We start from the raw sequence: 27,549 nt of genomic DNA on the forward strand, positions 1-27,549 counted from the left end.
ATTATTAATAACACAATTTGTTATTTATCGAACATCAACAGTGCATTAGATGTTGTACAAAACACAAATAGCTTCAAATTTTAAATCAAGTTGGTTCACTTGGAAAGTGGGTCTTCAGCTGTTTTTCTCTTTCTGTTTTTGCTTTCTTGGATAGGTTCCTGGGCAGTGAGCTGGATAATGAGGTGGTGCCTGCCTTGGAGGGAAGCATCTTCCTGGTACTTAGGCTTTATCACCCACTGCTCAGGTAAGAGCAGATCACTTATCAGAGACTCAAAGACTCCAAGCTAAGGAGTTGACACTGAAGGATGTGACATCCAGTAGTCTCCAGACTCAGCTGACCATGTTCCATCTCAGTAAAATATTTGAGTAGGCACCCTGTTATTTTTATATATCCACTTACAAGTTATGTACACACTCTATGGTACTGACACATTACGAGCATTATAACACATGCACAATAATTTAAAAGATCACATGAAGATAAAATGTTTTAAAACAATTTTTGTTTTATTGTATATTATACAAAGAATTTCTGCTCTCACTAAAAAGCTGCCACCACTGATAACATTTCTTTACTGAGAATAATCCACTTGAATATGCTTCATTACAAAAAAATAAAATCTTGGTTTAGTTCCTTGTGATAGAGAAATCTGAAAGTTTGGTGCAGCCTTAATGGCTGTCATTGCTGAGAAAGATGCTTCTCGAAAATATGTTGATCCAAATGTAGGAAAGATGCATTGTTGGCTGGGATTACTAAATCATGAAACTTATTTTTACTTGCATCCACCAATTATAAGAAAGTTCTTTTTTTAAGTTTGCTAGTGAATTTCATTTTTTCCTGCTCTATCATTTGTTCTTGCCAGCAAATTAAAACTTAATGTATTTTTATATGTTTAATAAATGGATCCTTCAAAATATCCTGAAACTCTTCATTTTAAAATTGATTTTAAAATTTTATTACTAGGTTTTCTAAGTTTACAATGTTCTGATTGTTAAAGGTTACACTTACACAGCTTGGGCAACAAAAATAACATTAACGATGGAAATATTTTCAGCCATTATTTTCAAAATGCTTTTATCATAGCACAGGTTTTTGGTTTTCTTTTTTCAAAAAGCAACTGATTTCTCACCTTAGAGATGTAAATTAGTTTGTTTGACTGAGAAAGACTCTTCCTTTAAAGCCCACTCTCACTGACTGAGTGATCTTGGGGAAGTCACTTTTTGCCTTTCTGAGCCTTGGTTTCCTCATCTGTAAAATGGAGTTAATGGTCCCTACTTTTCAAGGCTGTGTCATGAGTCAATGACTTAACCCACTTAAAGCAGAACATGCCTGGTTCATGTATTTAAATGGGACCAGTAACTGTGTTTATTTGTTCAAAACTGTCTAAGAAGTATACTACCATCTGCCACTTGTCACAGGAGGACAACATACTTGCATGATTGCACACATCTTTTTGTAAAAAAAAAAAAAAAAAAAAGCACAACTTTAAGTTAGACTATGCTTTATTTCACCCCTAGATAAGCCACAAACCTCTTTGTGGCACAACAATTGTCATGTTTATTTCCCATTTCATTTAAGCTACTGTAAAGATAATACTAGTAGCAATTCTGCAATTTAAGATACATTTCTTTAACAGGGCACAGTTAAACTATAGGTGTTTGGAAACATGTGAATGTAAACGAACAAAGGAAAGTCCTGCTGCAGCCTTCCTTGTTGGAGGACTTCTACTCTTGCTTCAGTGTCCTGTGTGACCTCTCAGATGTGGCACGAGACTGCCTGATTCACCAGACATCAAATGTTAGTAGGCCTACTTTCTTTTTTTTTTTTTTTTTTACTCATATATAGAATGTAAATATTAAGGGGATTTCATGTACCTTGTGCCCTCCACTGTGGAGTCCACTGCTCTGGTCTAGTGGTTTCCTAACAAAGATTCTCTAGATACTACCAGAGCTACTAAATCAGACTCCTTGGGTGAGGTCTGCTTCTCCACTAGCTCCCAGCCTGCTGGCGTCTGACAACTTGATGACACTAACCTCCCCACGTGGGCGGCTCCTTTACAGCAGCCTTGACGGTGTTCATCTTCTTGAACATTTCTGATGATGAAGAGCTTATTACCCTCCAGTGTGGTCCAGCTCATTTTTGGACTCCTGTAATTGTCAGAAAATACGTTCTTCTGCCTCCCTGTAGCTCTATCCACTGGTATAAGTATATTGCTCTCTGGTATCACACAGAAAATGATTCACCATCTCCTCCCCTGTTCTCCCTCTCTCCTCCCTAGACCCTTAAATCAATTCCCAATTGACTTGGTTTTTAGAATATTTCTCCCATCCCGATTCCCCTCCCCTGGCTGGTCTCCTACTTGGAAATATTGCCCAATATCCTGTGTGTCATCAGGCCAGGGCAGAGCACTGTGGGTGTGTGGCCTCCTCTGATTGCTGCTGCAATAGGACTGTTAACGCCAAAGAGATTCATCATCACCAGCTGACATTTGCCTGCTCTCTCCAATTGGGTGCTACATATAGATGCAGTACATACATTCATGAATAGTAGAAATATTTTGCATAATTGGTTGAAGGATTTTCAAACTCTCTTCAAGATATTCCCTCTGTGGCTACATGTGCATAATATACTGGTTCATGGTGCAAAGTCCTAAAGATATGATATTCTAAATTTTGTGTTTCTATCTTCATCTTGTTTCTTACCATTAAAAATATGGCATCAGGCTGGGTGCGGTAGCTCACACCTGTAATCCCAGCACTTTGGAAGGCCGAGCCAGGGAGATCACTTGAGATCAGGAGCTCAAGACCAGCCTGGCCAACATAGTGAAATCCCATCTCTACTAAAAATACAAAAATTAGGCAGGTGCGGTGGCTGGCATCTGTAATCCCAGCTACTCAGGAGGCTGAGGCAGGAAAATCGCTTAAACTCGGGAGGCGGAGGTTGCAGTAAGCCAAGACTGCGCCACTGCACTCCAGCCTGGGCAACAGAGCAAGACTCCATCTCAAAAGAAAAAACGGCATCAGGACAAACACTGAACCTAGGATCACATCAGTTGGTACCATGTAGGCCCACCTCTACTGTGTGACTTTCAGCAGGACACTTATTCTTTTTGTACCTCTCAACCCTCAATAAATAAAATGAGAATATCAGTGCCTACCCTCCTGACCTCAGAAAGTTTTAGCAAGAATTAAATGAGTTACAGATTGTGAAAAATTTTTACAATGGCTTTTAAAAATAGAATGTAGATATTACTACCATTATTATTACTATGTAAGCTGTAGGCACTTAATAAATATTAATGGAGAAACAAAACAGATAAATGATAGAGAAAGGACTGAATAATGACAAGAAGGAAGATCAGAATAAGATAAGACATAACATCAACTTAAGCTCTTGGCACCTTAAGCCATTGTCTGTTGCTGATGGCAACACAGAAAGAATCACAGTACTTTAAGTCCAAGACAGTGTTTAAAGAATTCAGGGCTTACTTTCTGGCAAGGGATCATCTCACCCACGATTTCTGAAGTTCCATGCAGTTAATGAGGTATCTAGTAGCACCTGTTCAGAATCTACCCAGGAAGAAATGTAATGGGGAAGAGGCAGAAGCTAAGAGGCAAGGCTCACATTCATCAATGCACATTGCTAGTCTTCAGAGGATAGCAAAATATTTAACTGCCGGGCAGCAAATCCCATTTGACTGTTTAAGTAAGAGGTAATGATTAATATCAAGCTAAAAGTATGTGCCTTTCTACATTTTATTATATAAAATACACTAATGGCATATATATGAAATAAAATTGCATTTTCAACAAGTTTTTCATTCTCCCGTGAACTAAGCATCACAGGATATTTGTTCCTATGCATTTAGTCATCCATCCATTTATTCAAACAAACATCTCTTAAGTGAATATTATGTGCTCGGCTTTGTCCCAAGTATAGCAGGACTAAAAGATGAATAACCTTGCAGTCGGGCATAGGAGACACACACACACACAGAGAGAGATTTAAATGCACTATGATGTGATTGAACACGGACAGATGACTCAGGCTGCAGAGGGCCTTACAGGTGATCTTTGAGCAGCAGATCAGTCAGGACTCAGTTGTAGATCAGAGAAACCATTCTAGCAAGTTTAAGTAGAACAGGATTTAATGCAGGAAATCAGGTGCTAACAAAATCTTTGAAAGGTCAGGAAAAGAGGTCTCTGCAAAACCTGGAGAAATATATCCTAGAACAGTACTGCAGAAGCGGACTCCCAAGTGGAGCTGCCTTCTCTGCCATATTCAGGAAGCTTGGAAATCAAAAGCCTGACCCTGCAACCATTGGCTCCAGGAATATACGTCTTTCGCAATTTTCATGGATACAATTGTTGGCTCCTGTTAGACCCTTGCTGGGGGAAAAAATAAAGGCTAACAGATCACACAGCTCTTGCCATTTAACTCAATTCTGATTTTAAGTCTTGTGCGAATGCATCTGACTAAAAGAGCCCTAAATCATATTTGGAACCTCTGCAGTACAGAAACCCCAAGAAGAGGGTTTGAATAGCTACCAGTGAGCCTGTTTAGCTCACCCAGCTCAGCAAAAAATGTAAAGATGAAACATTAGGGTGGAGAAGGGGAAAGGACTGAAGCTAAGAGGAACAGCATGTGCATGATACTAACCAGTATTGGACCTCTGCCCTTGATGAGCCACAAACACAACCACGTAGAGCACTCGAAATGTCAAAATCTTTTTGGTCATCCTTGTTATTGACATTGTAATACTAACATCAAATCCATATGAGCACTCTGGTACAGTAAATATGAACTCAGAGTCAAGAGACAGCAATGCAATGCTCTTCCCAGCTCTGACAGTGACAACGTCCCTTGGGAGGTCACTTAACATGTCTGGCTTCATTTTTCCTATCTGTAAGGTAGAAAGAGTTTCCATGATTCTCTTCTAACAGGAAGTAATATGAAACAGAAACGTCAAAACTCTTATCTTGGTGTGAGTGGTTATACACATACTAGACATCCTCTTTAATGGAGGAAAGGGGGACAGTTACAGTGTGTGCAGACTCGCTTTTGACTAGTAAATTCCTTTCCTAATAGTACAGTATTGCAGTTTTGTTAGGATAATGTTAGAACAGTGGCCACTCAATAAATGCTCATTGGCATGAGATTAAAATGTAATAATTCTGGAATTCAGTTTTCTTTGGAAATGCAGAACTCTTCCCAGCTTTCCTCCTACGACTTGAAGAAACCTGTCATAGAACAGCACATGTTGACTGGCAAGGTAAATAAGTGAGAGAGCCAGAGCTTTGCATTGTTTGCTGGGCCTTGTGCTCAGCCAACGTGAGGGCTTGGCAAACAGAGTTGTCTTCCATTTCACAGTTTTCATGAATATGTAATTCATCTACTCACAATAGATGTATTTCATGCAGTTTGGAAAGCCACATGTTATTTCCTTGCTCTAATGGCCTCTTCTGCCCCTTTTCAGAAACAGAGAGGCTCAGCAGCTGTTGAAGGTCAAGCTACCACTGGGGTACTGAGTTACAGCACACAGCAATAGTGGAGACCATGTGGTGTGTAAACTACCTGCAGGAGTACAGGCGGTATGCCATGGCGAACTACCTTTAAACACCTCTCCCTCTCTCTTTATTCCCAAGACCAAGAGGAAAGAGGAGTCCAAGCAAGCTATGAGAGATAATATACAATCAGATAAGCTTCTAAGATGGGCACTGGGCAGAGAAAATATGACACATGTAGTAAGGATTCCATTTAGTTAGATTTTTTCCCTCATCATCTGCACTTACGTGAGAATCAGTGATGACCAGAAAAGAACAGCGCAAAACCGAAAAGCCACAAATAACCCTAGAATAAGACGTTGTGGCAAAGAAACTGTGTCTTCAAAGTGACCATCTACCTCACGATAGCAGAAGGGAACAGTAAGTCTGAGGTTTGGGCCTTCCCCAGATCCAGATGGAGGCAGCTATTAACACATGTCTCTGCTGTTTCTCCATTTCCTCATTTTTGTATACATACACACACACACACACACACACATGCTTGGGAAGAGAGAGAGAAGAATTTCACAGAAATGCTCTATGACTTAACCAATTAACAATTACAAAATAAGAAATATGACTATATGATAATTGAATTGCCACCAGCAGTACAAGAGGACAAAGCCAGTTTCACTGCACTTACTTACGTGTTTCTTAGATTAACTTTCTTTTATTCTACCAAACTTATGCCTTACTCCTGTCTTGTCTCTTTGACTAATGAGAATAACTGATCCCCACTTGCTAACATTCAGACCTGTCAAAGTATTGGTATCCTTTAGTCTTCCTGCTTTTTCCACTCTTGGAAGCTACTAAGAAAGTAGCTACCACTCTTGATTTTATAAAGAACCTTCTTAAATGTATTACCATTTCAAGAGATTTCTTCTGAATTCTGGCCAACTTTGACTTGCTCTTATTAAAAAATGGAAATGTTTAAAATGTAAGAATGCTTTATATCTGCAAGGTAATGAGCAACAATGTGGCTAGTTCAAGCTGAGATTTTTTCCCCCTCTGTTTTAATCTTTCTTACATGTGGTAACCATTTAGAGTTTACACAGAGCTTTGAAAAGATGGTCTTGGGCTTGGGGTATGGTAAAAGCCAGGGTGCCACAGAAGACTGGCACCTTTTATACTGGCAGAATAACTGTCTTTAAAGGGTTATTGTGAGGAGTAATAGGGGCAGAGCATGAATTATGGAAAAGAACCAACCATATACAGAACTAGAGAGCCTGGCACATGGCATAGGCCTTGGGTCAGAGGGAACTTCAGAGCCCGTTCCTCTAGCATTCTCTGGGTCATCTCAGGACTGTTGAGACATGAGGGCCTCTATTGAGGATACCTTCCCTCAGTATGCAGGATTCAGGCAGACATGACTTGGTTTAAACAAGAAACCAGCTGGTTCTCAGAGGCTTAAGAGGATGACTGTGAAGGTCACCAAGACGATCCATCTTTTCTCAGCAGCCAGAGGACACAAATTTCCCGACATAATTCAGGAGAATGGATGGGTTAGCCAATTCCTTCAGGGTAAAGTAGAGCACCATCCAGCCATTCTCACCAACAATCCATGCAGGACTCACAAAGCGGGAGAAGACCCTAAAGGTTTCTTGCCTAAATATTCAAGTCAGCCTCGTATTGTATTCACAGTCTCTGGGTAATTGCCTGCTTTTCACTTTATTGTGCCTGGGCAGCTTCAGTGCTCATGACACAACCCAGATGTGAAAGTTTCTACAGAGTAGTTTTTTCCAATTCTGTGAAGAAAGTCACTGGTAGCTTAATGGGGATGGCATCGAATCTATAAATTACCTTGGGCAGTATGGCCATTTTCACGATATTGATTCCTCGTATCCATGAGCATGGAATGTTCTTCCATTTGTTTATGTCCTCTTTTATTTCACTGAGCAGTGGTTTGTAGTTCTCCTTGAAGAGGTCCTTCACATCCCTTGTAAATTGGATTCCTAGGTATTTTATTCTCTTTGAAGCAATTGTGAATGGGAGTTCGTTTATGGTTTGGCTCTCTGTTTGTCTGTTATTGGTGTATAAGAATGCTTGTGATTTTTGCACATTGATTTTGTATACTGAGACTTTGCTGAGGTTGCTTACCAGCTTGAGGAGATTTTGGGCTGAGATGATGGGGTTTTCTAAATATACAATCATGTCATCTGCAAACAGGGACAATTTGACTTCTTCTTTTCCTAAGTGAATACCCTTTATTTCTTTCTCTTACCTGACTGCCCTGGCCAGAACTTCCAACACTATGTTGAATAGGAGTGGTGAGAGAGGGAATCCCTGTCTTGTGCCAAAGAGCCTGCATTGCCAAGACAATCCTAAGTCAAAAGAACAAAGCTGGAGGCATCACGCTACCTGACTTCAAACAATACTACAAGGCTACAGTAACCAAAACAGCATGGTACTGGTACCAAAACAGACATATAGACCAATGGAACAGAACAGAGCCCTCAGAAATAATACCACACATCTACAACCATCTGATCTTTGACAAACCTGACAAAAACAAGAAATGGGGAAAGGATTCCCTGTTTAATAAATGGTGCTGGGAAAATTGGCTAGCCACAAGTAGAAAGCTGACACTGGATCCCTTCCTTACTCCTTATAGAAAAATAATTCAAGATGGATTAGAGACTTAAGTGTTAGACCTAAAACCATAAAAACCCTAGAAGAAAACCCAGGCAATATTCAGGACATAGGCATGGGCAAGGACTTCATGTCTAAAACACCAAAAGCAATGGCAACAAAAGCCAAAATTGACAAATGGGATCTAATTAAACTAAAAAGCTTCTGCACAGCAAAAGAAACTACCATCAGAGTGAACAGATAACCTACAGAATGGGAGAACATTTTTGCAATCTACTCATCTGACAAAGGGCTAATATCCAGAACCTATAAAGAACTCAAACAAATTTACAAGAAAAAAACTAACAACTCCACCAAAAAGTCAGCAAAGGATATGAACAGACACTTCTCAAAAGAAGACATCTATGCAGCCAACAGACACATGAAAAAAATGCTCATTATCACTAGCCATCAGAGAAATGCAAATCAAAACCACAATGAGATGCCATCTCACACCAGTTAGAATGGCAATCATTAAAAAGTCAGGAAACAACAGGTGCTGGAGAGGCTGTGGAGAAACAGGAATGCTTTTACACTGTTGGTGTGAGTGTAAACTAGGTCAACCATTGTGGAAGAGAGTGTGGCAATTCCTCAAGGATCTAGAACTAGAAATACCATTTGACCCAGCCATCTCATTACTAGGTATATACCCAAAGGATTATAAATCATGCTGCTATAAAGACACATGCACACGTATGTTTATTGCAGCACTATTCACAATAGCAAAGACTTGGAACCAACCCAAATGTTCATCAATGACAGACTGGATTAAGAAAATGTGGCACATATAGACCATGGAATACTATGCAGCCATAAAAAAGGATGAGTTCGTGTCCTTTGTAGGGACATGGATGCAGCTGGAAACCATCATTCTGAGCAAACTATCACAAGGACAGAAAACCAAACACCCCATGTTCTCACTCATAAGTGGGAACTGAACAATGAAATAACTTGGACGCAGGAAGGGGAACATCACACACCAGGGCCTGTTGTGGGGTGGGGGGAGAGGGAGGGATAGCATTAGGAGAAATACCTAATGTAAATGATGAGTTAATGGGTGCAGCACACACACCAACATGGCACATGTATACATATGTAACAAACCTGCACATTGTGTACATGTACCCTAGAACATAAAGTATTAAAAAAAAAAAAAAAGTTTCTACAGAGGTGCAACGTATTAGCCACCAATAATACCTTTGCCAACTGCAAATTTTCTCAATTTCTTTGAGCTACTTACAGAACAAACAAAAACCGGCTTTATTAATTATTCTAACCATTTGCCAGTTACTTAGGTTTTAAGGAGGCTTTGATGTGCTTTAAAACCACATTTGTGTTAAATACCAACATAAATGAAGCACGGAAATGAAGAAAAAGGCTGCAGTGTAGGACTGTAGTTCATGGAGATGGTAGTTCTTCCCCCACTTCAGGATATTTCACTCTGAGGACATTAAACTATTATTAAGATTGTCTTCCCTTCTAGGCCTCAAGGATGGATTTAATTTTGTACACTTCTCAGACTTGATGGCTAATAGCAGTAACGCCGAACACAAACATCTGGACACACTGCAGGAAATCATCACCTGAGTGAATGGCATGGAAGAGCTTCAGTGCCTCAGCCAGCGATCCAGAAATAAAGCGTTAGGTCTTACCGAAGAAAGAAGGGAAACTGACAAGACCTAAAAACTGAACTTCAGGGAACATTCTCCCGCCATCAAAGTGATCGTCTATTCAGAATTTTGATATTTGGAAAAGAGTAGGGCAAGAGATGTAGACTACAGGATTTGGGGTGTGTGTTTCTTAACTAACTCATAAGCACTGTAAATATAGTTAAAACCCTGCACTGTACCCTCAAAGGATTGACAGCACCAAATGAAGAGGGAGATTTTTCATAACTATATTTTAAACCCTGGTCCTTGCCCAACAAGAAGGAGATAAGGTTTCCAAATCCGCATGCTGGAGATTGTGGAAATTCAATATTTCTCTGAATATCTGGGAGACCAGGACACAGGAAGAGTGGTTTACAATCACAGAATTACTTTTTTCCGCCCCCCTCCCCCAGTAATTAATGGGATTACTGGATCTAATGGTAGTTCTAAGTCCTTTGAGAAATCTCCAATATCTATTGAATTGTTTTCTGGAGGTTTCGTATGATTGCATCCCTTATGTCAGCGACCCTAACAAGGGACCCAAGTCCTTCTTGGTGACCCCGCTTGTCTTTTGCCCCCTGATCTCCTCCACCAAAGCATCAACAAACACATGTGTAATAGAAGTGTCATTGAAAAGGTGGGAGTCACCACCCTGGGCACAGTGAGGAGACATTTTGTAGGCTGTCACATCTTACCTGGGAAGAGAGATACTTTACTTACTTATTTTTGGATCAGATCTTTATTTATTTTTATAATTTCGACTTTTATTTTAGATTCAGGGGGTACATGTGCAGGCTTTTTTACATGAGTATATTGTGTGACACTAAGGTTTGCAGTACAAATGATCCCATCACACAGGTAGTAAGCATAGTACCCAATAGGTAGTTTCTCAACCCTTATCCATCCCTTCTCTCCCCACTCTAATGTCCCCAGAGTCTATGATTCCCATCTTTATGTTCATGTGTACCCAGTGTTTAGCTCCCATTTATAAATAAGAACATACAGTATTTGGTTTTCTGTTCCCGCATTAGTTCACTTGGGATAATGGCCTCTGGCTGCATCCATGTTGCTACAAAGGAAATAATTTCATTCTCCTTTATGGCTGCGTGGTATTCCATGCTATATATGTACCACATTTTCTTTATCCAGTCCACCATTGATGAACACCTAGGTTGATTCCATGTATTTGCTATTGTGAATAGTGCTATGATGAACATATGAGTAGACGTGTCTTTTTGATATACTGATTTATTTTCCTTGGAGTATATACTCATTAATGGGATTACTGGATCTAATGGTAGTTCTAAGTCCCTTGAGAAATCTCCAAACTGCTTTCCACAGTGGCTAAACTAATTTACATTCCCACCAGCAGTGTATACGTATTCCCTGTTCTCCACAGCCTTGCTGCCCTTATTATTATTATTATTATTTTGACATTTTAATAGCCATTTTGACTGGTGGTGTGAGGTGATATCTCATTGTGGTTTTGATTTTCACATCTTTGATTATTGACGTTGAGCATTTTTTCACGTTTGTTGGCTACTTCTATATCTTCAAAAAGCACTTTAAAATGCATTATTAGTCCTCTCAGCCATTCCACCATCAGCAATTTCTTAATGGTTGTAGCCACCCTAAGCCCTTAACATCTCATGATTTTTCTGATCCTTCTCACCTCTCCCTGTTTACACCAGTTATGGATTGAATTGTGTCCCCCAAAAAGATACATTCAAGTCCTAACCTCTAGTGCGTGTGAATGGGACCTTATTTAGAAACAGGGTCTTTGCAGATGCAGCAAGTTAAGATGAAGTAATTTAGGTGGACCTTAATCCAATATGACTGGCATCTTTATAAGAAAAGGAGAAGACGCACAGACAGAGACACACAAGGAGGATGCCATGTGACAACAGAGGCAGAGCTGGAGAGATGCAGTTGCAAACCAAGCAACCAGGGATTGCACAGGCACCAGGAGTAACCAAGAAGAGGCAAGGAAAAATTCTGTCCAGAGCTTTATAGAGGGAGCATGGCCCTGCTGACACCCTGATTTCAGACTTCTAACCTCCAAAGTGGAGAGAATAAATGTCTGTTATTTTAAGCCACTCAGTTTGTGGTACTTTGTTAAGGCAGGCCTAGAAAACTAATACAAAACTCCCCTTCCTTCTGTCTCACTCCCTTTTATTTTCTCAGCAGAGATATTTAGTATCTCTTTATTATCTCAACACCTATCCTCAGATCTTCATCTCTGGCCCATAAGCTGCCAATGAATGCATTCCCCTGAATAAGGACAGTTCCCTCCCCAAGAGAAATTCTGATGCCAGAGGTCAAGAAAAGAAAATTTTTTCTCCATTACCTACAGTGTATTTAGATTAGGAAAACATATAATGCAAGTACCCAAATTAGATTTGGTGGTCTAAACTCTACAAATTGGCTGTTGCTCTTGAACAAATAAGCACACTCCCGCTTCACATGCATTGGCAGCTTCCTGCTGTCAACAGAGATGAAGACCCCCTGCTTGCAAGAGCCCAGAAAGCTTGCACAAGGTGGACTCTACCTCCCTCTGCCTCATCCAGTACTGCTACCCAGCTGCCACTCTTGGCTCCACCCACACTGCCTTCTTTCAGTTCCTCATTTTCAACACATCCTGCCTCCACCCTCACACCATTGACCCTGCTACTCCTGCTGCTTGGAACGCTTTCTCCAGATTCCTGCCCCAGCCTGTCTCTGAGGTAACTCTAATCGTTGTCTGATTTTAGGTCAACAGTCAAGTCCTTTCCTAAAGCCCCAGGACTGTGATGCATATATCGCATCTCCCAATCACAGACTTTTATGGCACCCACCGCTTTTCTTTAGTAATATTTATTCGTTGTTAATTACAACAGAAGCTCTCTTAATTCAGCACCACAGGGAATTAAGTGATGCTTTCAAATCCCTTTGTAAAACGTATTGATGGATTGCCCAGATCACGATCAACACTTGTGGCTTCTGCCACCTGGTAACCTCAACGCCTCTACTCCCACCAGCTGAGCTTATGCTTACTAAGAATGGGTTGTTTTTGTTCCCAAACCTGTTTATGGCAGTTGTACTTGATTACTATAATTATGTAGTTTAATTAAATATCACATAAACTGATCAAATATGAGCATAAAAAGAGAGTTACTGTTTCTATGAAAGCTCAGTTAAATGCTTTGGAAAGACTTGAAAAGCTGAGGGAAAATAATTGCTCTTAAATTAGTTGTAGGCAAGACAAGTGTAAAAGATAGGGGAAAAAATAAAAATATAAGTGAATTCACTTAGTGAAGACACTTCACAAGTGTCTTTAAGTTTTCCCTTCACTTTAGAGTATCTGAAACTGGAAATTGTAGATGATATGTATATCCCACCATTTTGAGTGGGTTTTATGCAAGAAAGATAACGTAAACTTTCAATGACTGGATAGAGTCTAAAAGAAACCATCTTGACTCTAACAAATTTAGCAAATGAATGTTCATTTATGTATTTTAAGTAAGAAAATAAAATATTTCAAGCCTGTAATCCCAGCACTTTGGGAGGCCGAGACGGGCGGATCACGAGGTCAGGAGATCGAGACCATCCTGGCTAACACAGTGAAACCCCGTCTCTACTAAAAAATACAAAAAACTAGCCGGGCGCGGTGGCGGGCACCTGTAGTCCCAGCTACTCGGGAGGCTGAGGCAGGAGAATGGCGTAAACCCGGGAGGCGGAGCTTGCAGTGAGCCGAGATCCGGCCACTGCACTCCAGCCTGGACGACAGAGCGAGACTCCGCCTCAAAAAAAAAAAAAAAAAAATTTATTATATATATAACCATATCTATATGATTAAATATATCAAATCATATACATACTTCCCACTTTAACTGCATTTTCCAATTAACTAGTTACTGGTCTTACTCCCATTGGAAAATGGGTTTTCTACAGTAAATATTGACATGATCATTTCATTAAGATTTGACTGTGAGCTCTATTACAAGGAGTACGTGTATGTGGTTCAACACTAACATTCCAAGCTAGGTGTGGTGGCTCACGCCAGTAATCCCAACACTTTGGGAGGCCCAGGCAGGTGGATCACTTGCAGTTAGGAGTTCAAGACCAGCCTGTCTGACATGGTGAAAACCCATCTCTACTAAAAATACAAAAATTAGCCAGAGGCAGTGGCGTGTGCCTATAATCCCAGCTACTCAGGCAGCTGAGGCAGGAGAATCTCTTGAACCCAGGAGGTGGAGGTTGCAGTGAGCCAAGATCCCACCACTACCCTCCAGCCTGGGTGACAGAGCAAGACTCTGTCTCAAAAAAAAAAGAAAACAAAAACAAAAAACACTAGCATTCCAGTCCAGGCACAGCGGCTCAGGCCTGTAATCCCAGAACTTTGGGAGGCCGACGTGGGTAAATCACATGAAGTCAGGAGTTGAAGACCAGCCTGACCAACATGGTGAAACCCTGTCTCTACTAAAAATACAAAATTAGCCGGGTGTGGTGGTGCATGCCTGTAATCCCAGCTACTCAGGAGGCTGAGGCTGGAGAATTGCTTGAACCCAGGAGGCGGAGGTTGCAGTGAGCTGAGACTGTGCCATTGCACTCTAGCCTGGGCAACAAGAGTGAAACTCTGTTTCAGGAAAAAAAAAAAAAAAAAAACAATAAACACTAGCATTCCAGTGCTTGACTATGGCACATAGTAAGTACTCAGTCAGCATTATTCTGAATAAATTGGAAAATTTCCTTTATTTTTGTCCTGTGCACACACAGCAGATAATATTCAAATATGTGCAAAAAAATTACTCCTCAGAATTCTTCTGAGCAATAAGTGTTAACTTCAACTTTGTGGAAGACTGCTCAGTATGTTGGGGCATGTTTGAGGGCCACAGTATCTTTTCTTTCTTACTGATAGGCTGACTGCCCTGTTTTGTCTGAACAGGACTCCCTGGATGGGGGTGAATCTGAACCAGGGAATAAAGGAGGTGCATTTTACTCTCCTGTCTTTATGCTGTGAGAAATCTATCCTCCTCCATGATCTAGCCTTAGTGAACATAACAGATGGGTTTAATCCATAAAAATGAAAAACTTTTCCCATTTCAACTCCATTTCCTGCCTGTCCAGGTAAAACAAAACCTTCCCTGAGGAAATGATGTAAATGCACTCAACATTCTTAAAAAATCCTACATAGCACAAAATATTGCTAGGAACTGAACCATGTTTCTTTTCATTTACATTTAAAAAGAATTATGAATGGGGTAGTGAAAAAAATATAGATGGGAGTTAGGAAAGGCTTTCCAATTCCAGCTTCATTGTGATTTCCTTCACGAAGCTTCAATTACCTTGTCTGTAAAATGGGACTGATAAAAATGCATGCCCTGTCTATCTTACAGAATTATTGTGAAGAATCAAATTAAATGATATCTATAAAGACTCTTGCAATACTACAAAGGGTGACATAAATGTGCCCTGGTATTGTTACTACAAGGTCCCCTATGCCATCTTTCCTCAACAGTGTCAGTTTCTGCCCTTCTTCTTTGTGCCTGGCAGGCTGCACTCGATTCATTTCCTTTAGCACAGACACAAGTAATCTTCTGTTATTACAAGTGAAAGGAGGTTGGAAGCTACTGATTTTGGAGTAGACAACAATGGTCTTGCTCCAACAAACCTTCTGGGGAAATCCACAGGACACTCATCTCCTATCTTGCCCCACAATCTTTTTAAGACAGATAAAGAAAGAAGTGTGAGTCAAGGTCCCTGCAAAAACTGTAATTTCATCACCAGTATGGGTTTAAACTTTAACAGCTTTGGTATCCATCTGTCAAATGTCATTTGTTGGTTCCTAGTAGCTCAAACAAAAGAAAAAACACACATCCACTTCCTTCAACAAAATGTAAAAGTCTACAGTTTATCTATATTTGTGCACTCAAGCCATACTAATTTATTCTACAATTACTTTTATTTTTTAGCATTTTTATTTGGCTCTTATACTACATAATTAATGGTTTACATGGAAAGGTTGTTTATGTAAATGGCCTAGGTGGATCACTGAGCAAGCTTTAAAACAAATAAACATTTTCTCCTTTTAAAATTTACTTCACTGTTCTCTGAATGTCTGGCAGAAGAGCAGAGTTTTTAAAATGTCAAAGGGGACATAGGAATCAGACTTTCGAGATCCATTCTCCCCTGGTGAGTTGGGCTTATAATTCTGTTTCCTGTAATGGTTGGCCTGGGGGGAGTCAACAGCGACCCCACTGACCCAGCACATCCCAGACTCAGAAGCCTGTCTTTTCTTTGGGAGGTTGCCACTGTTTTTCTCCATGACCTTAAACATAACACAATATCTGGCCCTTACAGATCGTTTCCTGCAGAGTTTGCAGACCTGAGGATGGGACACTCATGACATAAACATATATGCTCACTATAAAGACCAGAAATACACCAGGAAAGAAAACCTACCAAGTTTCTGAACACCTCCACCAAAACAATTGCATCACCTAACTGTGGCAATTACTGAGATTGTCCCTCCTAGTCAAAGTTCAAATTGCATGTTGTGTGAGTGGCAACACAGAGCCAAGTTACTGTAAAACAGAGCTGGCATGACAGTCACTACTTGCCAAGGCATACATTATTTTTCTAAGGCATTCTGAAGGGAACATATTGACATCAAAGGCCATTTCTTTATTCCTGCTCTTCCAGAGGCAAAGCTAAGAGGGCATGAGTGAAGATACCTTCCTCCACACCCACACAGGCCACCTTTCAGAGGCCTTAAGAGGGAAGCCTGGCTCTAGGACATCTCTGGAAGAATATGTCATATGTTCCCTAAAGTACCTTTGGAGTTATGTCAGGAGTTACAGATCAGACTGTGGCAGCAGGCTTTCTCTACACCAGGCTTCTGCCTCAGAGATGACCATTGAAAAACTCAACCCAGGTGAGTTCTGAACATTCTAGCACACAGAGATCCCTGCACCAGTCCTATCCAGATGGGTAAAGCATAGCCTAGAATTGCAGTCCAGACCTAGAGGAGGACATGCAAGTCAAATGCCTAATGACAAGCATGTTTTTTTCTTTGTTTGTTCATTTTTGGGGTTTTTTTTTTTTTTTTTGGAGACATAGTTTCACTCTTGTTGCCCAGGATGGAGTCTCAGCTCATTGCAACCTCCGCCTCCTGGGTTCAAGCAATTCTTCTGCCTCAACCTCCTGAGCAGCTGGGACTACAGGCACCCATCACCACGCCCAGTTAATTTTTGTATTTTTAGTAGAGACAGGGTTTCACCACGTTGGGCAGGATGGTCTCAAACTCCTGACCTCAGGTGATCCGCTCACCTTGGCCTCCCAAAATGGTGGGATTACAAGTGTAAGCCATCGCGCCTGGCAACAAGCATGTTTTGAATGAACAAAACTGTACAAGACCCATAACTGTCTTAAGACCTTCACATTCTTAAAACATTCTTTCACATCATTTGAAACATATTAAAAAGTATATACATTTCACACTTAATAATTTTTCTATAAAAGGACTTTTCAAATTTTCCTTGTGAAATTATTTGCCTAAAAGTTAAAATATAATTTCTCTACACTCATCACATATACTCAGGAACTCTCACTTGGTGAGAGCATCTCATCTAAAAACTGTTTTCCAATATAACGAAGTTATTATGAATGCTAAATCCAACCATTAATGAAGCTGACACAGTGTTCGATTTTGTGATCATTTAATAAATGCTTATTAATTTTGCTATGACTGCCTTTTTTTTTTTTTTTTTTGGTTTTGCAGACAATCATTTTTCCTGGCCAGACTCCAGATATTTTCCCAAGCAGAGCTCCTTTCCCCAGCACTGTAGGCCCTGGATCTAGAGGCTAAACTGGTCCTCTGAGCTCATGGCAGTCAGCCAGGCACTCCCAAAGAGGGTATCAACCATAGTGAGTTCTCAGGGATTCCCAGACATTCCACAGGACTCCCTCTAACCAAAACAATAATGGGGAGGCTCTGGGTCTTGTGCTATCACTTACAGACCCAAGAAATTCTTACTGATGAAACTCAAATTCTGAAAATTTGTGAACTTTTGGCTCCTTAGAGAAATTTACTCACAACCAGTGCTAAAAGCCTTCATTGTTGGCCTTGGTGAATCCATTCTTTTCCTTCAGTGGGTGAAATCAGGTTTCATAAGTCCAAGTGATTTTATAAACCTTTGTCTTCCAACAATAAACGAGATTTGGAAGCTGATCTGGAGTTACATGTCTAGTAAGCTTTTCTGTCACTCCACAATATCTAAGATACTCATGCTCCACCAAGGTGTTTATAACTGGACCCCAGATCCCTTCTTTAAAGACATCCTATCAGCAACTGTTAGGTGGAGTGTGCTTTACCACTTGACTTCTTTTTTTCCAGAAAAACTAAGTCTTATCAGAATGCATTAATTCAAAAATAATCATAGGTAGTCTGTTGACAGTCACAAAATTCCCTCCTTAGCCTATCAGAAAATGCTGAAGTGACAAAGAACTTGTAAATTCTACTATCTTAATGTGGCTTCCAGCAACATCACATAATCAGTGTGGTTTAAGGAATTCATTCCTGACCTTGCTTTGCTTTGTATCTTTTTTAAAATCACTGAGTACACATTGAATTTATAGTGGGAAGCTTAAGACATCAGACAGAATGAGATGGAATTCCAAATCTACCATTTTGTAGCTGTGAGAACTCCAGCAAGTTATTAAACCTCCATTTCTTCATCTGTAAAATGGTACTAATACTTAATTGCATTGTTCTCAGGATTAAACAGACTAATGAGTATAAAGCTTTTTGTGAGCAATCAATAAATGTTAGCTTTGAGTATTACTATAATTATTATCCATCATTTTCTCATTATTTACTATACCACCATTCAAGCCACCATACCTACAATCTGGACTGCTCAGTAGCTTCCTCACCTCCCTGCTTGTTCTACTCTTGCCTATCCTCAACCCTTCTCATCTGCTTCCCAAAGCTGAGGCATCCTTTCAGAATGGAAAAGCAATCAATTCACCCCCTTCCCACATAAAACAGAAATGCCCCCAGCTACCTTTAGCACAAACCTGAAAGGCCCTGCATGGCCAGACTCTTGCTTACCCTCTCTGGCCTGTTGCCACCTCTCTCCCCCATTCCCTCTAAGCCTCAGTCATACTCATCAGTCTTCTGCATACAACCCATACTGCACACCCTCCAGCAGACCCTTCCCACAGCCTGCAGCTCTGTCCCCAACCGACGCTCTTCAAATCCCAGCCCCAAAGCTACCTCTTCAACGAGATCCCACTCAGATCTTTTCTCATATTCCTTCCCTGCAAAGCACTTAGCTGAATAAACGCATTACCTATTTAATCAGGGATGATTTCCTAATGTCTGCTTTCCCACACGATTTTCAGTTTGCGGGAGGGTACGGCTGCCAGTTTTGCTCATCGCATTCCCCATAACCTAGTTCAGCCAAGACCTAGTGGGGGAGGAGAGTAAATATTAAATTAACGAGAGAATGCATGCATGCAGAGGGGTTAAAATGGCTCGGACTTCGCAGCCTCCAAGAGTTGGCTCCCGCACCTGAGGCTCGTTATTAAATGGTTCCTAAACATGCGGGGTCACTTTTCCGTGTTTTGTTTTTTAGTTTGGCCTTGGTTTGTGTGTTACTCTTCATGAGTAAAGGTTCAGGCGCCGCCATCCTTGAGAGCGTAGGCGGGACCCCATCTGAGATAAAGAGAGCCCAGCCGGCAGTGCTGCAGGCGTGGGGCGGAAGTGCGGGGAGCGGGGCCGGCGCCTGGCGGGTGAGGGCGGAAGTGCCCGGCGCAGGGCGGAAGCAGAGACGTTGGCGGCGTGAGGCTCAGGTGGGTGCCTTTAGCCCCCCGCCGAGGGTGGGCGTTCGCAGGTCTCGGGCTCTGAGCCTACGCGCAGGCTGGCGGGGGTTCGCTGTGCCGCATGCTGCCAATTTAGATTGTCGTTAGAGGGAATTTAATTAAACCGGGAGCCATAAATCCATGAACCACCCGAGGGGAGATTATAAACGCGTGTGCATGTGTCTGTGATGGCGCTCTGGGAAGTAAAGAAATGACGGGCGGGAAAAGGAAGCTTTTTTTTTTTTAAGAGAAAGCCGAAAACATCTCAACTTCATACTCTTCCGGTGATTCACAGATGCGCCGTCCTGGGTTTAATTGAATTCTATGAAGTGGTAGTGTAATCACACTTGGGAGTCCGCTGAGCAGACTGCCTTTTTAAATAAATATTTTTGAGCAGCCATGTTGACCTTTAATTGGGGTGAAAAGGTTGAAAGGTGCAGCAGGGAACATTGTGAGTGCCGGGGCTCTCTGGATCAGCTGTCTGGATCTCCTCTCAGCCTTATTGGGCAAAAGCAACCCTCTGGGTATTGAACAGTGAGAGAATAAATCAGAGACTGTACATTCTCAACAAATATTCACTTCTGACAAATAGCAGCTCATACAGTTTCTTAATAAGTCCAAGGGTAGAAAAGTCCCCACTAAAATGTCATTGTAAGTTAGACTTGTGACTGTTTCTAACGCTGTCTTTAACAAGGAGTGTTTTGCTTGGGTGATCTTTATTCTTGTTTATTAATAAATAGTGTGTATGTGGTACTTTACATTTTAGTGCCCTTAAAAAAAAATCCATAGTATGGCCTTAGCTTGACCCCAAGATTCTCAATTCCTCAAGGACAGGGATGGTGTCTAAGATCTGTAATATCCCAATACTTTCTAGCGCATTTCCCAGCATTAGTATACATTGCCTTGTTTAAGCAGCCACTAGAGCTGTGCCTTGGTGCACAACGCTGAACAAGCTGAGGTGCCTATTAGAGGCCACAGTCTTCTCATGTGGTCATATTCTGAGGACTAGCTTATAAAAATGCATGTGAAGCTGTCTACCAATATTTGGAGCTGTATACGTTGAGGTACGTTATAGGTAAATAGCAGAAAGATTTAAAACACTGGGAAAAAAGATACACCCTGGAAATACTGGATAATTATGATAATACTGGGGCAAAGCAGAACTAATCATGGTTCTATGTGAAATATTGTAGCCCAAAAACCTGGGTCCTGCTCTGCTGAGGAATTGCCTGAAACCAGAAAGGCCCTGTTGTGAAAATTAAGATTGGTGGGGCTGGTGCTTTAAACAGGCAGGATCCTCAGATTGTCTTTCTTCCCTGCTGCTGTGGCAGCAATAACCACATGCCAAGGAAGGATCAATATTTTTTTGTCTCCTTCATCAGAGGAATATGTGACTGTGTGGTTTTATTTAGATGGACTGTTGGCAGGTAAGTAATAGAAACGAGGATTTTTCCAACTTGGAAATTGATTGGACTGTGTTTCTATTTTGTTCCAGATGCCTGACTCTAAAGTACCCAGAGGCACTGTGAGAAATCCCTTTAAAATAGGTTATTTTTTATTATTAAAGTTTTTTATTTCATAACTTGTATATGCTCTAGCTGGCTGATGTGTTCAGTTACTCTAATGCTAGGGTTTCGGGTTTCCCACATAGCAGGACCTTGAGGTGATCTGGTACAAGTAGTGAGGTGTTTTTATGTTCCTTATTTAAATCTAATTTTTGCTACTGCTTTATTCAAGGAGTATGCATCAGAGGAAGCCAAAAGCCAGCTGGAATAGTTCCTGAATACAGTTTTAATCTTGTTTGCAATTATTTCAAAGGGGAGAAATCATCTGGATCAGGTATGTGTAACTACACAGCCGGGATTAGGTGAGCTTCCTCTATCCTTCCCCTAGTATTGCATAACAAATTCTAGGGACAAAATCATTTGGGGAAGAAAATTCAAATGAAAAGTTTTGGCTAAGTTTGGCATAGATAGGATTCCACATCCCTAACTTCCCATCCCAGTACAGCCACGGAGAACAGGAAACATGAAAATGTTACTCTCTTTTTATTCCAATCCTTACCAAAGTTAAAGTTTCTAGAGATGGAGGCAAACTGAAAGTACCTACCTACTATTTTTAGAAAGTATCCATCTCCAAGGATATCAGACCATTTCACCAGTAATATCTAGTAACAGCCTTTTTACTGTTATAGCCTTCATCACTGTGGTATTGTGTTATTTGTTTGTGAGTCTTTCTCCTGCTCAAAGTGTGAGTTCCTTAAGGGCAGGGACAATATCTTAATCACTTTTATATTTCTAATACATGGCACAGCACCTGGCACATTGCAAATGCTCAGTACAAGCTGTAGAAATGAAAATATAGTGTCCCTGAAGGGAGGTTGGATCTATAAAAAGTATAAAACACTGGGAATGTAACAAGATAGAGAAAAGAATATAAAGCAGTAACCTCCTTTCAGATTGTTACTAGAGACAGAAGTAATGCTTTAATAAACAGCTTGGAGCAGGGAAGAGTGTATTTGGGAATCCATTAGATGCTCCTCAAACTGCCTTCCAAGGAGATCTGACCTGGTCAGTTGTGGGTCCTTTGTTGTTTAGAATATGCAAGCTGAAAGCTTCCGCCAATCCTGTCTCCACACTCTCTCCAGGTCTGCCATGCAATGCCTCACCCAAACACCTGTTTGGCAAATATTTGAAGGGTATCTGCTTGAAAGTGTGCCAAATTATTAGCTTACGTAGGGCACCAGTATCTTGGTTTGGTGTTGCCTTAAGCATAGAGGACCTCTGTAGAGTCACTATCTTAAGTCTGGTCACTATTTTAAGTCTAGGTTGCCCAAATAATATTGAAGGAAATCCACGCTTGTCTTGTCTACTTTACTAACAACATTTCAGAGCGGTTCAAAGTTGACAGCTTTTTGTGTTGTAATAGGACAGTGGTGGTATATGCCGATGCCTTCTGTTGCCAATGGGATTGCAGCAGAAATCACATTGTTAAAACTGGAAACAAATGAATTTACTCTCATAGTTCCAGTGCTTTTTCATGTTAATCATGAAATAATGGGGAAATGATTTTTAGTCAGGAGGGAATGACATGACGTTGAATTATTTGATTTTTTTTAAACTCTTTGTTTCTTGAAACACATAGTCCTTCCATCCAGTGAAGAAAAATGATACTATTATTTAATAGAAAACTCAGTAAATTCAGCCATTTTTCCAGGTTCAAAAATGAAATGAATGTGAATCTTTTTCGATTTAGAGAACAGAGCCTAATTCTTATGGTAAAAGAATTCTGTCTGAAACTGAGACTTTCCTTATTCTCTCCATCCTTAAATTAAGCCTTATACAAAATGAAGTATCTGTTAATTGGTATACCCTGAGGATTATTATGAAAAGTGTTTTGAGATTTTTTTGGAAGAAAGAGGGTTGAACTTGGAGATCCCTTCTAGTTCTGAAATTCTGTGTTGATCTCATTATATATAAAAATATGCCATTGTTCCAGGAGAAAATATAGAGAAATGAACTAAAAAATGTAGTATTTTTAAAGCATTAGTTTGCTTATACATAAAGCAAGAGGAATCTCCAAAGTCACTTCCAGTTCCAAAACATTAAAAAATTTTATCAATGATAGCTATTAAAAAACAGAATAGACTCAAAAGATTGTAGAATCCCACATAACTGAGGGATGCCACAGCCTAACATCAAGCAAGAGTGGATGGCTCCCAACATTCAGATTGAACACTGTATTTCTACAGGCCTGGGTCTTAACTGTTATCACAAGTCCAGGGAAATGCTGGATTTAGCGATTCAATGTCCAAAGTCACTTGCTACAAAGTGGCTAGCAATGAATGAAATGTCTTTTAGGTTTTGTGGGGGCACAAAGATAACTTCATCTGTTTGACAAGGTAAATTGAAAGTGGTTGGAATTTTAGGGACAAAGAGAAGACATTGCCTGGGTGGATGGTTTTTGAATTGCAAACAGTTGTTTTTGGAAATGGGATTATGTGCTTTTTAAATAGCAGGGAAACTTGCATTACTAGCTGGGTACAATAAGACTAAGATGTTTAATGGAATTGCCTTCTTTCTAGGTCAGTACTAAGTATAAGAGATATCTTCAAAGGGAATGGGTCATGTTGGTTAAGAAGGATAATGTGGAAAGGAGTCTGCATAATTCCTTATATACTTTGTTCCCATCCCTTGAACTAGAATGATTTTGCCCTCATCTTAATGCTATCTTTATGGAATGAAGGAATTTTCAAATTGGTTTTTAAACTCTATTAAGTCCTCATGTATGATATAACCCAACCACATTATTCAGGTTTCCTTGGCTTTCAGGAACAGCTTTGCAGCCATTATGTCATAATTGAACCGAACGTTGTTGCACATTCTGAATTTGGAATATGCTGCTCTGGCTCCAGGCCAGTTGCTGAGTCAGTATCTTTGGAGTTGAGGATGGAGGGGAGGGGTGTAGTGTGTACAAACCCATTGTGTTAACAGGAATTAGTCCAGAAATCTCTTTGGACTCTTGGGAACTAGAGGGGGTATATGGTGAGTGTACATTACTGTTCTTGATTAGCATCATTATTTTATTTTCTTAGCTGAGTGTTTGGAAACTCTTCCCTGACATTGTCATGTGCACCAACCCCATTACTGAGTAGACTCCTCTGAAACAATGATCTGGAAAGTGTGACTGCTAAGATCTAAAGATTCTAAAACAAAATCTTGCTTATACTGAAGACTCCTCTCCCCTTCCACTTTACATTTGTCAGCTTGCCACCGCTGAGGCAAAGATAGCAGTGCTTCTGGATGGGAAAGAGAATGCCAAGATGAAGAGGATCTTTCATTTAAAATCATCTTTAAAATATGTTTAATAGAAAGAGAAATTCATTATTTTCTCTTTGTAGGGGGAGTTCCATCTTGGATACTTAGACAGTTGCAAGATGAGTGCCCTAGTGTCACCTTCCCCATTTTCCAACTTGGTTCCTTCTGACACCAGCACTTACCAGTTATGATTGAGGAGTGAGAAAAGAGAGTCTGCAATGAACAAGTGTCTTTAAACTTCTGCCTGGACCTTTAAGTGAATTTGAGTCCTCTTTAAGGGTCTATTTTAGGCTCTTACAGGTAAAAACTACTTTGGATTTTTTATTCCAGGCCTTACTTAGTCATAGCCTATTCCCATGGCATTTGTTTAGCATGGGATTTCCCCTTCTCTGATCAGGAGAATGCTTGAGGCCCAAAGCCCCAGGCACAGTTCCTTTGGGTTTCTAAAATGAGAAAATGGGACAAGTGGTAGCATTTCCATTTAATTGTGGATGAAACTGAGGCTTTAGGAGATAAGGATTTACCTCTCCCTTTGGGGTTTATGTTTATGAAATCCTCACCTAAAAATGAACACAGGGAATTCAAACATGCTGAATTTCAACAGAAACTCTATATGAAGAATAACTTAAAAGCTCAAAATGAAGAATGATACCATTTATGCTTAATTCCCCTAACTGATTAGTCAGTAGGAGCTGTGTTGGTTTAAATTTATTTTGACCTCTCTAGATAATTTACTCAGAACCACTTGGAACAAGTTTTGTCTTTAAAGATTGTGAATAAAATCCACCTTTACAATTACCTAGGCGGCTTCTTTTTTGATGTACATGAATTGAGGATATCCTTGGTAAAATAATAATAGTACTGAATTTTTCCCTGTTTGAGAAATAAAAACAAATATTGGGGAAAAGCAACTGGAAGGGAACTGGCCTTTGCTTAAAACCCATCAAGGGGAAACCTTGATTTCTCAAAATCTAAATTTCAGTACCTTCATAATTTTGTGAAGGCTGAGTAAGTTTAAGCCAATACCTGGTGCCAAAGTATTTGCTAGTCAGTCTTACCTAGACTTAGTGACATCCTTAGGTGCAGATAAATATGTTGAATCTTTAAACAAACAGTCTTATCTTAGAAATTCCTGTTTAAATAATATTTGTGAGAAAACTTTCAGTTATTTCTATTTGAAATTTTTTTCAGTTTTGCAATTCCCTATTTCTGAGACTGCTGTTAATAGAGATTTAAATCTTTCATTTGAGGCCAGTAAAAGCACATTTCAGTCAATAGAATCATTATTATTAATAGTGATCTCTTAGTATTATTTAGTAATCAGTACTTAAGCTTTACTTTTCTATTCTGCTTTATAACTTACACGGAGATTTTTACCTTGATCATCTCTTTTTAAGATACCCAGTCAACATTTGCCTTCACTCTTCCCACCCTCCCCACTCCATCCTCTCCAGAAAGATCTCCTTTTAGTTAAGATGTTAAATTGGGTAAGAACCACTTAAGGTATTCATTTTACGGGTAGCATTGGTTGAAAGATTTCATTCCTTTGAAGCAATCATTAGATGCATCTCTTCTGATTTGTGGTAGATTGTTTCACTGTCCCTGTTCTAGTCAAGCCCTCATCAGTCTCCTTGACAATGGACAATTCTTTCATTCTGTAAACACTTTCTCATTGACTTCTGTAATGACACACTTTTCAGGTTTTCCTCCTACGTCACCAGCTGTTCTGTCTGCCTCCTTTGCTGGTTCCTCTCGATCCAACCTCTAAATGTTGAATTGCTTCAGAGATCTATCCTCGGCCCTCTTTTTTTTTCTGTACAATTTTAGATTATTTCACCTAGTTTCGTAGCTGTAAATATAATCCTTAAACTGATGGAGACTCAAGTCTTTATCTTTAGACCTGGACTTTTTTTTCCTGAGTATCAAACCTGTGTATGTCATTGTCTATGTGAGTTCTAACATGTCCCTAACCAAGCTCTTGGTCTGACATATTCTTCAATCTGTTCTTGCCTCCATTTTTCTTATTTTGGTAACAGGCCCTGCCACCCACTTAGAGGCTCAGGACCAAAACTGAGATTGTCCTTAATGCCCTCTTTTCTTTAATTTCTCATGTCCAATTCATTGGCAAGTCCTGTTGACTCTGTTTCTGCCCTAGTCCATACCATCCTGTCTCATCCAAACTATTGCAGTAGCCTTCTACCTGCATCCCTGCTCCACTCTTGCCCCGCAACAATCTGTTCTTCACACAGCAGCTAAAGTTACCTTTTAAAAATGTATATGAGATCATGTCACTTCCCTCCTGTAAATCTAATTGTACTTAGAATAAAATCTCAATTCTTTAACATAACCCGCAAGGCCTACATGATCTGACCCCTGCTTACTGTGAGTTAACCTCATCTCCTGTTTGTATCCCCTTTTCCTTGTTGTACTCTGCTTAAGCCATATAATCTTTTCTGTTTCTTTCAATAAATCATTTGTCCTCACTTACAGGCTTTTGCATATACTCCTTCGTCTCCAGCGCAAACAACACCTGCTCAGAGAATACCTTAATTAAAGAACCTGCCTCAGTCAGCATCACATCACTCTGCTATTATCTCTCCCCTGTACATATCACCATCTCAAGTGGCCTGACTTGAGTCTCTTCACTAGCACACGGACCCCATGACAGCAACGTACCTTACTTTCTTGTTTATCACCATACCCCAGCACCTATAATAGTATCTGATACATGAAAAATATTGGATAATTGTTGAATAAATAAATGCATCCCACACCTAGATTTTCATAACTGACTTTTCTTTCCTACCTCCATTCTCCTTTTCTTGACAGTCTTTTCTGCCTGCTGCTGCCAGATTAATCTTTCAAAACACTGATTTTATCACATCACTCATTCAGAACCCTTCAGTGGTTCCCAAGACATACACAACACATCACACATACCATCATTAAAATCCTCCACAGGCTCATCCTAGTCCACCTTCAAAGCTTATTTTCCACTATTATTCAGCAGAAGTCTCTTTACCCTGTTCAAGGTTTCCCCCATCAAATAGCCATGGCATTCCTACGTC

General features: G+C 40.2%; 1 protein-coding gene across 2 annotated transcripts in view; it reads right to left on the reverse strand.

Moving 5' to 3' along the window:
* Positions 1-19,524, reverse strand: part of MEGF10 (multiple EGF like domains 10) — a 380,133-nt gene extending 360,609 nt beyond the window's left edge. Inside the window, exons 1-2 of one of the 2 annotated variants that reach the window (XM_008014293.3) lie at positions 19,375-19,516; positions 19,154-19,270 (exon numbers count right to left, since the gene is read on the reverse strand). The gene's annotated coding sequence lies outside the window, so the exon portion shown is untranslated. Of the gene's footprint in view, positions 1-19,153; positions 19,271-19,374 lie in introns of both variants that reach the window. The other variant, XM_073010716.1, reaches the window with a different exon arrangement.
* Positions 19,525-27,549: the final 8,025 nt, after the last annotated feature.

Source organism: Chlorocebus sabaeus, chromosome 23 (genome assembly GCF_047675955.1).
Source record: "Chlorocebus sabaeus isolate Y175 chromosome 23, mChlSab1.0.hap1, whole genome shotgun sequence".
In the NCBI taxonomy this organism is placed as follows: Eukaryota; Metazoa; Chordata; class Mammalia; order Primates; family Cercopithecidae; genus Chlorocebus; species Chlorocebus sabaeus.